The 11,269-nt window shown below is 32.5% G+C and overlaps 1 long non-coding RNA gene across 1 annotated transcript; it reads left to right on the top strand.

Moving 5' to 3' along the window:
* The first annotated feature begins 6,856 nt into the window (after positions 1 to 6,856).
* LOC136273225 (uncharacterized) lies at positions 6,857 to 11,269 on the top strand. The gene is made up of 4 exons (XR_010711454.1): positions 6,857 to 7,212; positions 8,689 to 8,768; positions 10,145 to 10,232; positions 10,759 to 11,269. It is a non-coding gene; the product is annotated as an uncharacterized lncRNA (long non-coding RNA).

The following is an 11,269-nucleotide window of genomic DNA, read 5'->3' as shown; positions in this document are numbered from 1 at the left end:
GCATATAATTCTATGTTTTTTATAAAGTTTTATGATCAGTACGAATTGTGACAGTAGAAGTTACTTTCAGTGTGAATTTTGCACTATTTTTGAAACCAAGAACGCGGCATCAAAATTTCCGGGAAAATCAGTTTTTAAACCCCGATATCTCTGTAATGCATCCTCCGAATTTTAAACGGTTTTCAGCATAAGATTCAGCCAAAAAAGCTCTACAAAATACGTATACGTTTTTTGTTTGATCAAAAAATTCAATTTTTTGAAAAAATTGATTCGCTTCCAGTTTCGACCAGAAGTGACAGATTTTTATCATATAGCTTTATTACAGAGGTAAATCGACCAAATCATAAGCATTGAAAATTTAAAGCCTCTATCTTAAAACGTTTTTGAGAAAAGTCCCGGACAAAATGACTTTTTTAAAATTTTAAAAATGACGTAACGTCAAAACGGAAGTGACGTTGTCTTTAAAACTTTAACATCTTTGAGGGACGATAACTTGCTAAAATCTCTGGAAGTTTCATTGAAATCGGTTGAAAACTTTTTGAGTTATGAAGCAAAAAAAGAGTCAGAAAAAAAAGAAAAAGTATAATAACTAGAGCAAAGCTCGTTGCAAAGCAACGAGTGGGTCTTCCGTTAATGTCGGAAGTAAAGCTGGAAGTTCCTGTAAGAAGCAGAGCTCTTAAACCAATAACAAGAGTAACAAAAATAAAAAGATGAAAAAAATCGAATTATTCCTGGTACGACTTAACAAAATCCGAATGATTTTAAGTACGACTTAACAAAAACCTTTCCGATTTCAAGAACGACTTAACAAAAAAAATCCGAATGTGTTCAAGTACGACTTCACTTGAGCCTTTGGCTCAGGTGAGCTAAAAACAAAATAAAGGAAACATAATTGCAAACTTTTATTGAAAAACAAATTATCACAGCTAACAATTGTAAATTACTTTAAACAGCCATAATTTTTTTTATAATTTCTTATCAAACACAAACCACAACAAGGCATGATGCTTTCTTAAAGTTCCATTACAGTAACTGTTCATGAATTATCCGATTTAATTTGAATTACTGGTTATTGTCTGTAGAACATATTAAGGAATATGCATGTGGGTAGAGGTGACAGGTTAACCTCAAGAGCTGAAAAGAATCAACAGGTAAAAACCATGTGGCCACCAATAGCTGAAATTAAAAAAATCAATAAGCTGTGTTAATACATGTACCGGTACTAATAATAGCTGGGTTAACATTAACATATGCATAGTATTTCTGAAAAAAAAATACACTGACCATGCAGTGTAATTAGTATGACATATCCCGATACATGACATTAGATGGCACAGGACAGTTTTTTTGATACATTTCATTGTAGCCTGGGGACGTGTGTCTTCGGAACCCTGTAACTAGAATTTCCTCAGTTCCCATTCAGCACAAATACCTTTAATTCACTCTTTATAAGGCCAATCACCAATTTCTGAAGAAAATTACTAGTCAAAACCTGTAAAATTTTCTACATACTGGTTTTTATGAGATTTTGACCCTTCCATATTTTGCTAATTTTTCATGATTTTTCAGCTTTTTAGACCTCCCCCAGCCAATTCCCTGCAAAGGGTTGAACTTCCGTACCATGTGCATGTTGCACCATCACATGTCAGAAACTTACTGGTGTATAGTTTATAATGTCTTATCCACCTACTTTTCGTGTTATTTACCCTCCCGTCTGTAACATTTTCACTGTCTAAAGTCAACACAACAGTCATAGCTGCAGGTTTCGCATTTTACTTCTGAATCTTATGTACCTAACATATGGGGCCTACATAATGAATATCAATTTCAACAAGAGACATCCCTCTAACTAATGATAATCATTAAAAATCATTTCATGAATTTTAGCAACACGCATAAGCCTTCAAGTACAGCAACTCTCAATTTTACAAAAATATTGACGGGTACTTTATCCGAAACTGTCCCTTGTTACCTTTAACTTCACTAACATTCTCTGAAAAGTCGTCTTGTCTTAAACTTACAAAGCTTATGCTATTCTGAGAAAAAGTATACCTCATTTTGCCAATTCCATTAAGGATTAAGAAAAATATGGCCATTTAAGTGAACCCAGCATTTCCACTTTCCTCTATTTAACACAGATTCATAGGGCTCTCCATAAATAAAGCATCTTTACCTAATCTTATAGAGGTCAACTGTTGTTCAACCTCCCTAAATAAGAAACCTTATTCAAAACTACATACATATACATGATATTATCATGACAAAAGCATCACATCACTTAGAAATACCCTTACATGTATACCCTCCCCCTATTTTTTGATTTTCCTAAGAAGCATTAGTTTGAACACTTTAACCTAATATTATAAAACTTGTGGCAATTCCCTTGAGTCATTTCTCACACATATTTAAAAACAACCATCACTGATATTGAAAATTGATCTTTTCTTGATAAATGGATGAAATGTAACATTTCTTTCAAAAAAAGACATGCCGCCATACATGCGATTTCTTGTTTTTATGAAACAGTAAGCTTATAACCATATTTAGTGAATATCTAATTTATTCTGGTTTCTAGTCTACTTTTAACTTTGCTAAAATAGTAAGACCTACAAATATGATGTCTGCTCTTAATTGAAATGAAATTCAAACACAACCGGGTACCTGGGGACGGATGAGAATTCCATGATAAATGTTCAAATTTTACATGTGTTCCTACATTTTTGATGCATATATACAATAAAAGGGTAAAAATATGTTGTTTCTTGATCATTTCGAGATTAATTATTATAGCAGATGTTATTTCAAGGTCAAATGTACATTTACATATCCAACATGTAACGGTAATGGAGACAATTGGAAAGAGGGGGTGGCTTTTTGAATTCTGTAAATATATCTAAAATATCACTTTCGGATAGGAAGGAGCAAAAACTTGAGTTTTTTGACATATTGTATACTTTGATAACTGCATTTGTCTACATGTAAATTTTATTTGAAAAAAAAAATATGCTGTTTTAAAAAAAATTGAGGTATATAAGTCAGGTTGCTTAATGTTATTTCATGAAATCAGACAGCAAAATTGCTGTAAATTTATAATTTAAATAATTCAATTGATCAAAACTCTTTTACAGTAATAATTCTTATCTCGGTAATTAATTTAAGCCTATTAATTGTCATCAGGATAGGAAATACCGGTACCTACTTTCTAAGCCAATTTACTCTAGTGGTGGTCATTCTACACATTTAAAAGGGAGTTACTTCCCTTGTATATTATAGCTAATAAATCATGTAATGACATATCTAACCAACAAAATCATCCATTTTCCCCAAATAGACTACTTTTGGTACAAAATCCACTCAAAATTACAGTTAAATGAGAAATCTGAAAATACCATGTAGTCTTGAAACTTACACTAACATTCTCTGAAAAGTCATCTTGTCCTAAACTTACAAAGCTTATGCTATTCTGAGAAAAAGTATACCTCATTTTGCCAATTCCATTAAGGATTAAGAAAAATATGGCCATTTAAGTGAACCCAGCATTTCCACTTTCCTCTATTTAACACAGATTCATAGGGCTCTCCATAAATAAAGCATCTTTACCTAATTTTTTAGAGGTCAACTGTTGTTCAACCTCCCTAATTAAGAAACCTTATTCAAAACTATATACATGTACATGACATTATCATGACAAAAGCATCACATCACTTAGAAATACCCTTACATGTATACCCTCCCCCTATTTTTTGATTTTCCTATGAAGCATTAGTTTGAACACTTTAACCAAATATTATGAAATTTAAATGCTTCTATTCTGATCAATTGAATTTTTTAAGCAGCGTGAAATTAAAACCATCGCAATTGATACTTTAGTAAAAATCATGAAATTTTAACACGGTGGAATTAAAACGACTTACAGTATTTTATCTGAACAGCCTCAAAGTATAAATTTCTGCTATACCATTTTTTATTAAATGAATTCTACTGGGTTTTTTTTTGCAAATAAATTTAGCGAAGATTTTTTTCTCTTTTCTTATTAATGACAGGTTTTAAAAACAATATTATGTTTAGTACATATAAAATTCCATACACAATTTTACAAAGCTTTGGATTTTAGTTGTACGATGAAAAAATGAGGAATTGCACGATAATACATGCTCATTTTGAAATTTAAAGCATTGTTGATTTCTTTTACTAGATAGAGATATGCACAAAATGATGTTGCTCTGTGATGCTAATTGCCAAGATTAAAAGCATGAGAGAGAGAGAGAGAGAGAGAGAGAGAGAGAGAGAGAGAGAGAGAGAGAGAGAGAGAGAGAGAGAGATCTGAGGCACATGTAGTAAAAATTATTCATACATTTGTCTTACTGTAAAAATTGTTAACAATGTAGATGTGTTCTGCATGTAAAGTTTACCTAAATTGAATCAATAAAATTCAATATATTTAAAAGATAAACTAATCTCAACGAATTTACAATGGTTCTGTGAAATAATCTAATCTTGAGAAAAATGTTTTATCAGGGAACGTATATTAACCTAAAATCTGAACTTAAAATTAAGTTCTTTTCATCTTGCACTCTGTTTTACATGCTCTTTCACAGGCGATAATCATATATAACGGCGAGCCGGACAAAAGTTCTAATTTTAATTAGACTGAATATTTACCATGTCAAATATATTTATTTGATTAAGCACAAGCCTGTCTGAGTTCTTTAATTCATTAATTAAGTGGAGGTGATATGGTAAAGATCTGCTATATTCAAATATTTAGGGTAAAGTTATCATCATGCAAACATGCACTCTAATTACATCATTCTACTCTTGTGTGCCTTTGGACCCCCACCCCTTTTTATTGCACTGTTTTACAGTGTGTGGTGTGTTGTTCAATACAAAATAAGACATACATATACATGTACATAATAATAAATAGAAATTTAAAAGAGTAGTGAGCAAAACATACACATGATAATACATTGAACAGATAATATCCCGAGATTTCTCTGACTCAAATGGCCGCTTTTATATTGTTACGCACGTCAAAAGCGAAGTTTAGAGTAAGAGGAATGTCGGATTAGATTGAAAAGTGCACAAACACTTTGAAAAGTAAAAGTCAATACGACATATTCTGTATTGAAACATACCTTTATAATCTGTCATACGTTAGTTGAGCTGAAATTTCCACTATCGCCGTCTTGCAGGCCATTCTTCTGACACACCGCTATCAGGGAAGTATATACGTCCCTGCCGCTATCAGCTGTTGTTCGCAGTCAAAACATGGCGAGTTGACATGGTGAATCGTACGATAATTATTTCCATTAAAACTAATAAGACTAATAAAAACTAACAACCTAATTATCGACCGAATTAACGAAATTGTTTCAATAAACACTCTGATTAACTATATAAAAAAGGAGTTCGGTTTTATGACCTGTACGAAATCTTTTCAGCAGGAGTTACTTTCAGTGTGAATTTTGCACTATTTTTTAAACCAATAACGAGGAATCAACATTTCCGGAAAAATCAATATTTAAACCCCGATATATCTGCAATGCAGTATCCGATTTTTAAACGAATTTAAGTTTTGTATTTAGCTTTGCAAACTATACAATATGCATAAAATTTTATGTTTTTAATAAAGTTTTATGATCAGTACGAATTGTTACAGTAGAAGTTACTTTCAGTGTGAATTTTGCACTATTTTTGAAACCAAGAACGCGGCATGAAAATTTCCGGGAAAATCAGTTTTTAAACCCCGATATCTCTGTAATGCATCCTCCGAATTTTAAACGGGTTTCAGCATTAGATTCAGTTTGAAAAGCTCTACAAAATACGTATACGTTTTTTGTTTGATAAAAAAATTCAATTTTTCGAAAAATTTGATTCGCTTCCAGTTTCGACCGGAAGTGACGGATTTTTATTATATAGCTTCATTACAGAGGTAAATCGACCAAATCACAACCATTGAAAATTTCAAGCCTTTATCCTAAAGCGTTTTTGAGAAAAGTCCCGGACAAAATGACTTTTTTAAAATTTTAAAAATGACGTAACGTCAAAACGGAAGTGACGTTGTCTTCAAAACTTTAACATCTTTGAGGGACGATAACTTGCTAAAATCTCTGGAAGTTTCATTGAAATCGGTTGAAAACTTTTTGAGTTATGAAGCAAAACAGGAGTCAGAAAAAAAAGAAAAAGTATAATAATAATAAAAAGAAACCGAAGAAAAACAAAAGGGTCTTCCGTTGGAAAACGGAAGACCCTAATAATAAAAAGAAACCGAAGAAAAACAAAAGGGTCTTCCGTTGGAAAACGGAAGACCCTAATAATAAGAATAAGAAAAGTGAAAAAGAAACAATAGAATAATAGAAGGGTCTTCCGCTGAAGACGGAAGACCCTAATAATAATAATAAGAAAAGTGAAAAAGAAACCGAAGAATAATAGAAAGGTCTTCCGCTGAAGACGGAAGACCCTAAAAATAATAATGAAGAATTTCCAACAGAATCAGTACAAGGTCTTCCGTTGGAAACGGAAGACCTTAATAAATGTATAAGATCGGACGAAATGTCACTTATTATCTCAAAGGTCGTAGTTGTAGTAAAATCGCACTTAACCATTATTGATATATAAATAAAATGGTATGGTTTCAATTCGTTGTCCGGGCTTTCATCCTGGTTTGCGATAATGAGAATTATCATTTATGAGACTAATTGAACTGTATATATAAATAAATGTAGATACACGAAATAGCGTTCATTATGACATTTGTTTCATTTGTGTAAACTACACGCAACAAGCCGAAAAAAAAATTAGACTGTTTTATTCAGATTAGTTTGTTCTAATTGTTTTCTGTAGTGAAGTTTATTCGTATTTCAACTTATAATGTAACCTAGAAAAAAGGCATGTATTCTTTTTCAAAACTATACATAACGTTAACGCTGGTATTTCCATACCATATTAACTGCGACTTACAACACTCCCATTTTTCAAACTCCGGTGAAGAAGATTTGACAGGGTGGACTTATGATGCGATTTTTGATCGTCACAACTACAGCCGTGTTCGATGTGCAATTCTTTGTTTGGAGGACCAGTGCTGCGAGAAATTTTTGTACAGCGCATCCACTCGACGATGTATCGGTCTTCATTTTATGAACTTTTACAGTAGTAGCTTTGTAAACTCAGTTTCCACAATGTATGAAGGGATGACAGCCTATCAGAAGGGTAGGTATGATATTTTTGTTCTCATGGCTTGCTGTTTGAGTGCGAATCTAAAAAAGAGACTGGGTCCTAGTTCCCTCAAAGAGTTTAAATCCAAAAAATAATGATACCAATAATAAGCATTGTACCAACACCTGCTTCACGTGCGATCCAAACTTGTACTAAAAATCCCCCCTCATCCACCGGGAAAGTTTCTCTGAGTATTCGCCTATTGAATTAATAAATAGTTTTCCATACGAACCAAATCTTATCTTAGAATTTACATAATTGTACTAGTGTGCACCCGCTATGCCAGATTAAGGCCTTTTCAAGCAAGTATTTTAAAATGGTATTTACTTTCAATTGAAAATTTCGATAAAGCTTTTTGAATTATTGTTAGGTTCAATAAATAGTTAACATAAATATATTACAATGGTCAGGAAAATTATCGGTTAATAAATAATTCACTGAAATTAGACTTTTATGCATACTTTCTTCTTCATAGTATGAATGAACGGCGCTCATGTTCTTATCAATAACAAGTATATACACATCTGAAAATAAATCGTTTGATATGAAGTTCGTTTATAACTTAACCAAACCATATCTTTTTGTTGTGTATTTGTTAAATATATGGTCTGTGTTCTGCAAACTACTGGACACATCATACCCAAAGCCCGGTGACATTAAATTGACAGGATTAGCTTTGGTTAAATTCGACCTACAAGGTGTCAGTCTTGTACACTATGGTAGTCTTTGCTCAGAGGATGAATGTTGTAAAGAGGTCCTGTATAACGCGACCAGTGGGCGATGCATAGGCTCACCTTTTAGCGACTTTAAGAGTACCTTGAATAACTTAGTTGAAGCATCGTATGACGGAATGTCGAAGTATCAAAAAGGTAGGTTTGATCTTAATCAATTTCTGTTATGATGAAGAACAGCGAAATAGTACTGTGATTAATTTTTTAACCCTATATGTGTCACCTCTGAAACAAACATTTTATCACATTAAAACGTTCAATGTGTTCTTATTGTTTTATTGTTTGAACTCATTATTAGCTATTTGATATTTTCATGCTATTCACAGTTTTTGATATCTTGATTTTTGTGGAAAAAAAGAAAATAAACAATCTTTTAAGTATTTTGCACTTATTATAAAAATATTCATTTTTGAGTTTCCTTAATGATTGTGAATTCTTACTGATAGCGGTTGATGTTTTCGTTTCATGGATCATGCTACTGAGTTGTAGTTTAGCATAACTGTAAACACTCTCTCCTTTGCGATGACTTCATTTCGCAGTTTACTTAAGATTAACTTGTACGCAAAACAGTTTTTTTATACGCGCGTGTAGTAACATTGCCAAAGGATGGATACATGTTCATGTTCGCATTAATGTTTTTGCGACGACTAGGCTCTCTTGGACCTCGCAAAATATATCGCACGCAAAAAAATCGTTTACAGTAACCAATGACATAAATCATTTTGATTGGCATGTTTAGGTTGTGAATCTGGTTGGTTGAAGTTCAAAGGTCATTGCTTTCTACACGTCCTAGACCTTGTTGCGTGGTACGATGCAAAGGTACGTATACAGATTGTTTCTCATTTTCTAGGGATTAAAAAAATATGTAGACTTGATTCTCATAACCAGCTTTGACCTAATTTTCAAAGTAGTGCCTGCATATTAAAATCTTTCTCAAAGAATCAGTATTGTTGGTTTGCACAAACGGAACTGTTTATGATTGCTATATTGTTTAAATTAGCTTTTAAACAGAAAAAAATACTATTTTGGGGATGTCATAAAACAACGCGGGTAGGTTAAGGCAACTCCGAGTTTAATGACCGTCAAAATTATTATCAATTCAAAAAATGTTTATTTTTATGAAAACAGCGCGGGATATTAATACCAAGTGAAAGAGTTCACCAAGATATTATTTTTCTACTGCGGAATCGACTCAATCTTTGAAGCTGCCGTGCCATGGTATCACGTGACAGTTAAAAATAGATAACTTTTTTACCTTAACAAAAATTCAAAAAGTGTAACAAAAAACCGAAGTTCATTTTTATGTTTGCTACAATAATTCGATTGGCAATTAGTTCATGTTTATTAGTATTACTTCTAGAATCCTATTGTACATCGCATAAAATAAATATTGTAAATATTTATCGGAAACTCTCTCAACTTCTAAAATATCATTGATAATACTACGCATTTTTCGTTTAAAACAACAAAGCAAACGATTCTAGCAGCACTTTTCATGTAGTTTAGGTCATATACCGTTGATATTTACCAAAATCATCTTTCCTAATATCCGGGGTAGTGTTACACTTTTGCCATTTTTTGTACACACTGACAGAGGAAAGGCTGGTCAAGCCATATAAATGTCGATCCGCTTACCTTATAACACTCGCTGAATAAACACAATTTCCATGCCTGTATTATCCTGATTATATTCTAACTGACACTCATCTAAATCTTAGGTATCTGTATTAAATAAGTCTTATTTCGGCATTGTTTACACTGCATTCCCATAATTTGTCTCCCGTCATGATCTTCTCTTTTAAATATGCTTGTGATGTCATCAATGATAATTATACGTAATAGAGAGAAATCGAAGATATATTCAGTTAGAAGAGTTTTTAGTGATATTTTATGTCTGTAGGTTTTATGATTTAAACCAGAGATAAAGTTAGATATTGACATGTTTATGAGTAAAATATGACATCATGCTGCTTATTGTGACGTCATATCGATCTGAGGAATTTGATCGCTGTGAGTTGCCTTATCATACCCGCAAATCGGTCATCTTATTTCAACCCACAATTCCCCGTTCGATTTTATGCCTGGATACTACAATTAATGGAATCATCTTAGTATTGCATCATCATTTATTTAACATATTACGTACACGTCATGTATTGTGTATTTTCATGCCAGAAAATTATGTGTTTATTCAGCTTGTTTGCAAGAAAAAATGTTCATACCTGGTTGAAATCAACTCACTTGAAGAGAGTAAATGGCTGGCTTCAACATTTCTAGATAAAGGTACGTGTAGTTATACACTTTGTTAATACAATATTACCTTACTGAATTCATATAAAACAAATGACAAAATGATTATAAAAAGAGGTTGTGTCTAGTACTACGTTCGCTAAAGAGAGAAAAAATTATTACATTACTTGACCTTACAATATACATGCATTCCTTTAATTTTTCTTTCACAAAGATATCTAGGGATATACAATTTTCTATTTCATATATCTGTCATTTTAAATGTCATGTTCATCGAATTTGGAAGGGCATAAACCACAGATATGATTAGTAGAGGTGTTATCATCTGAAGACAATTTACGTTAACTTATTACTTGATTGATAGCGATATTAAATCCAAAATGCTACAAAAAAACATTACAATCGATAAGGACATAATTGGTTCATTGTAATGAATCTGCATTCTAACATCATATGAATTAAACCTAAAACATAACACCTTCTCTCATACAATTATAAAAAAGTTTTCAATGTGTCAGATAAGCGTATGATTCAGAATATTTTTTCATATACCCTTCAGTAACCTGCGGTGCAGATGAGTTCTTTAGTTGCACATCTTGGATCGGTGGCAATGATATGAATGTCGAGGGCTCGTACGTGTGGGACCATTCGAACACATCGTTGGTTTATACCAACTGGCATCCGCAGGAACCCAGTCTATTACATCCAAGTGATGCATCCACAAGAGATTGCATTGATCTACTGAGGTCAGGGCGTTGGAACGACCGACCTTGTCTTTATTTGAACACGTTTATTTGTGAGAAAAAATTTGGAGACTAGTTATTATTGCCTCAACGTAGTTTCTAAAAAATAGCTACGTTGATTTTAAGCTTATGGTTTGTCAAAAAAAATAAACAAACAGACTGTTCATCGATATCATGCTTGCGTAAATAACTTGATATTGCATTTTTTAAATACAATCCTTTTATCATCAATAAATTGGTACTCATGAAGACAAAGTTTAAATGGGAAGCTTTAACTAAACCTTCGACAAAATATTTGTTGGCCAATGTACGAAATTTGTTATTTTG

Source organism: Magallana gigas, chromosome 1, assembly GCF_963853765.1.
Source record: "Magallana gigas chromosome 1, xbMagGiga1.1, whole genome shotgun sequence".
NCBI lineage: Eukaryota > Metazoa > Mollusca > Bivalvia > Ostreida > Ostreidae > Magallana > Magallana gigas.
This window is presented reverse-complemented; position numbering and strand designations above follow the sequence as displayed.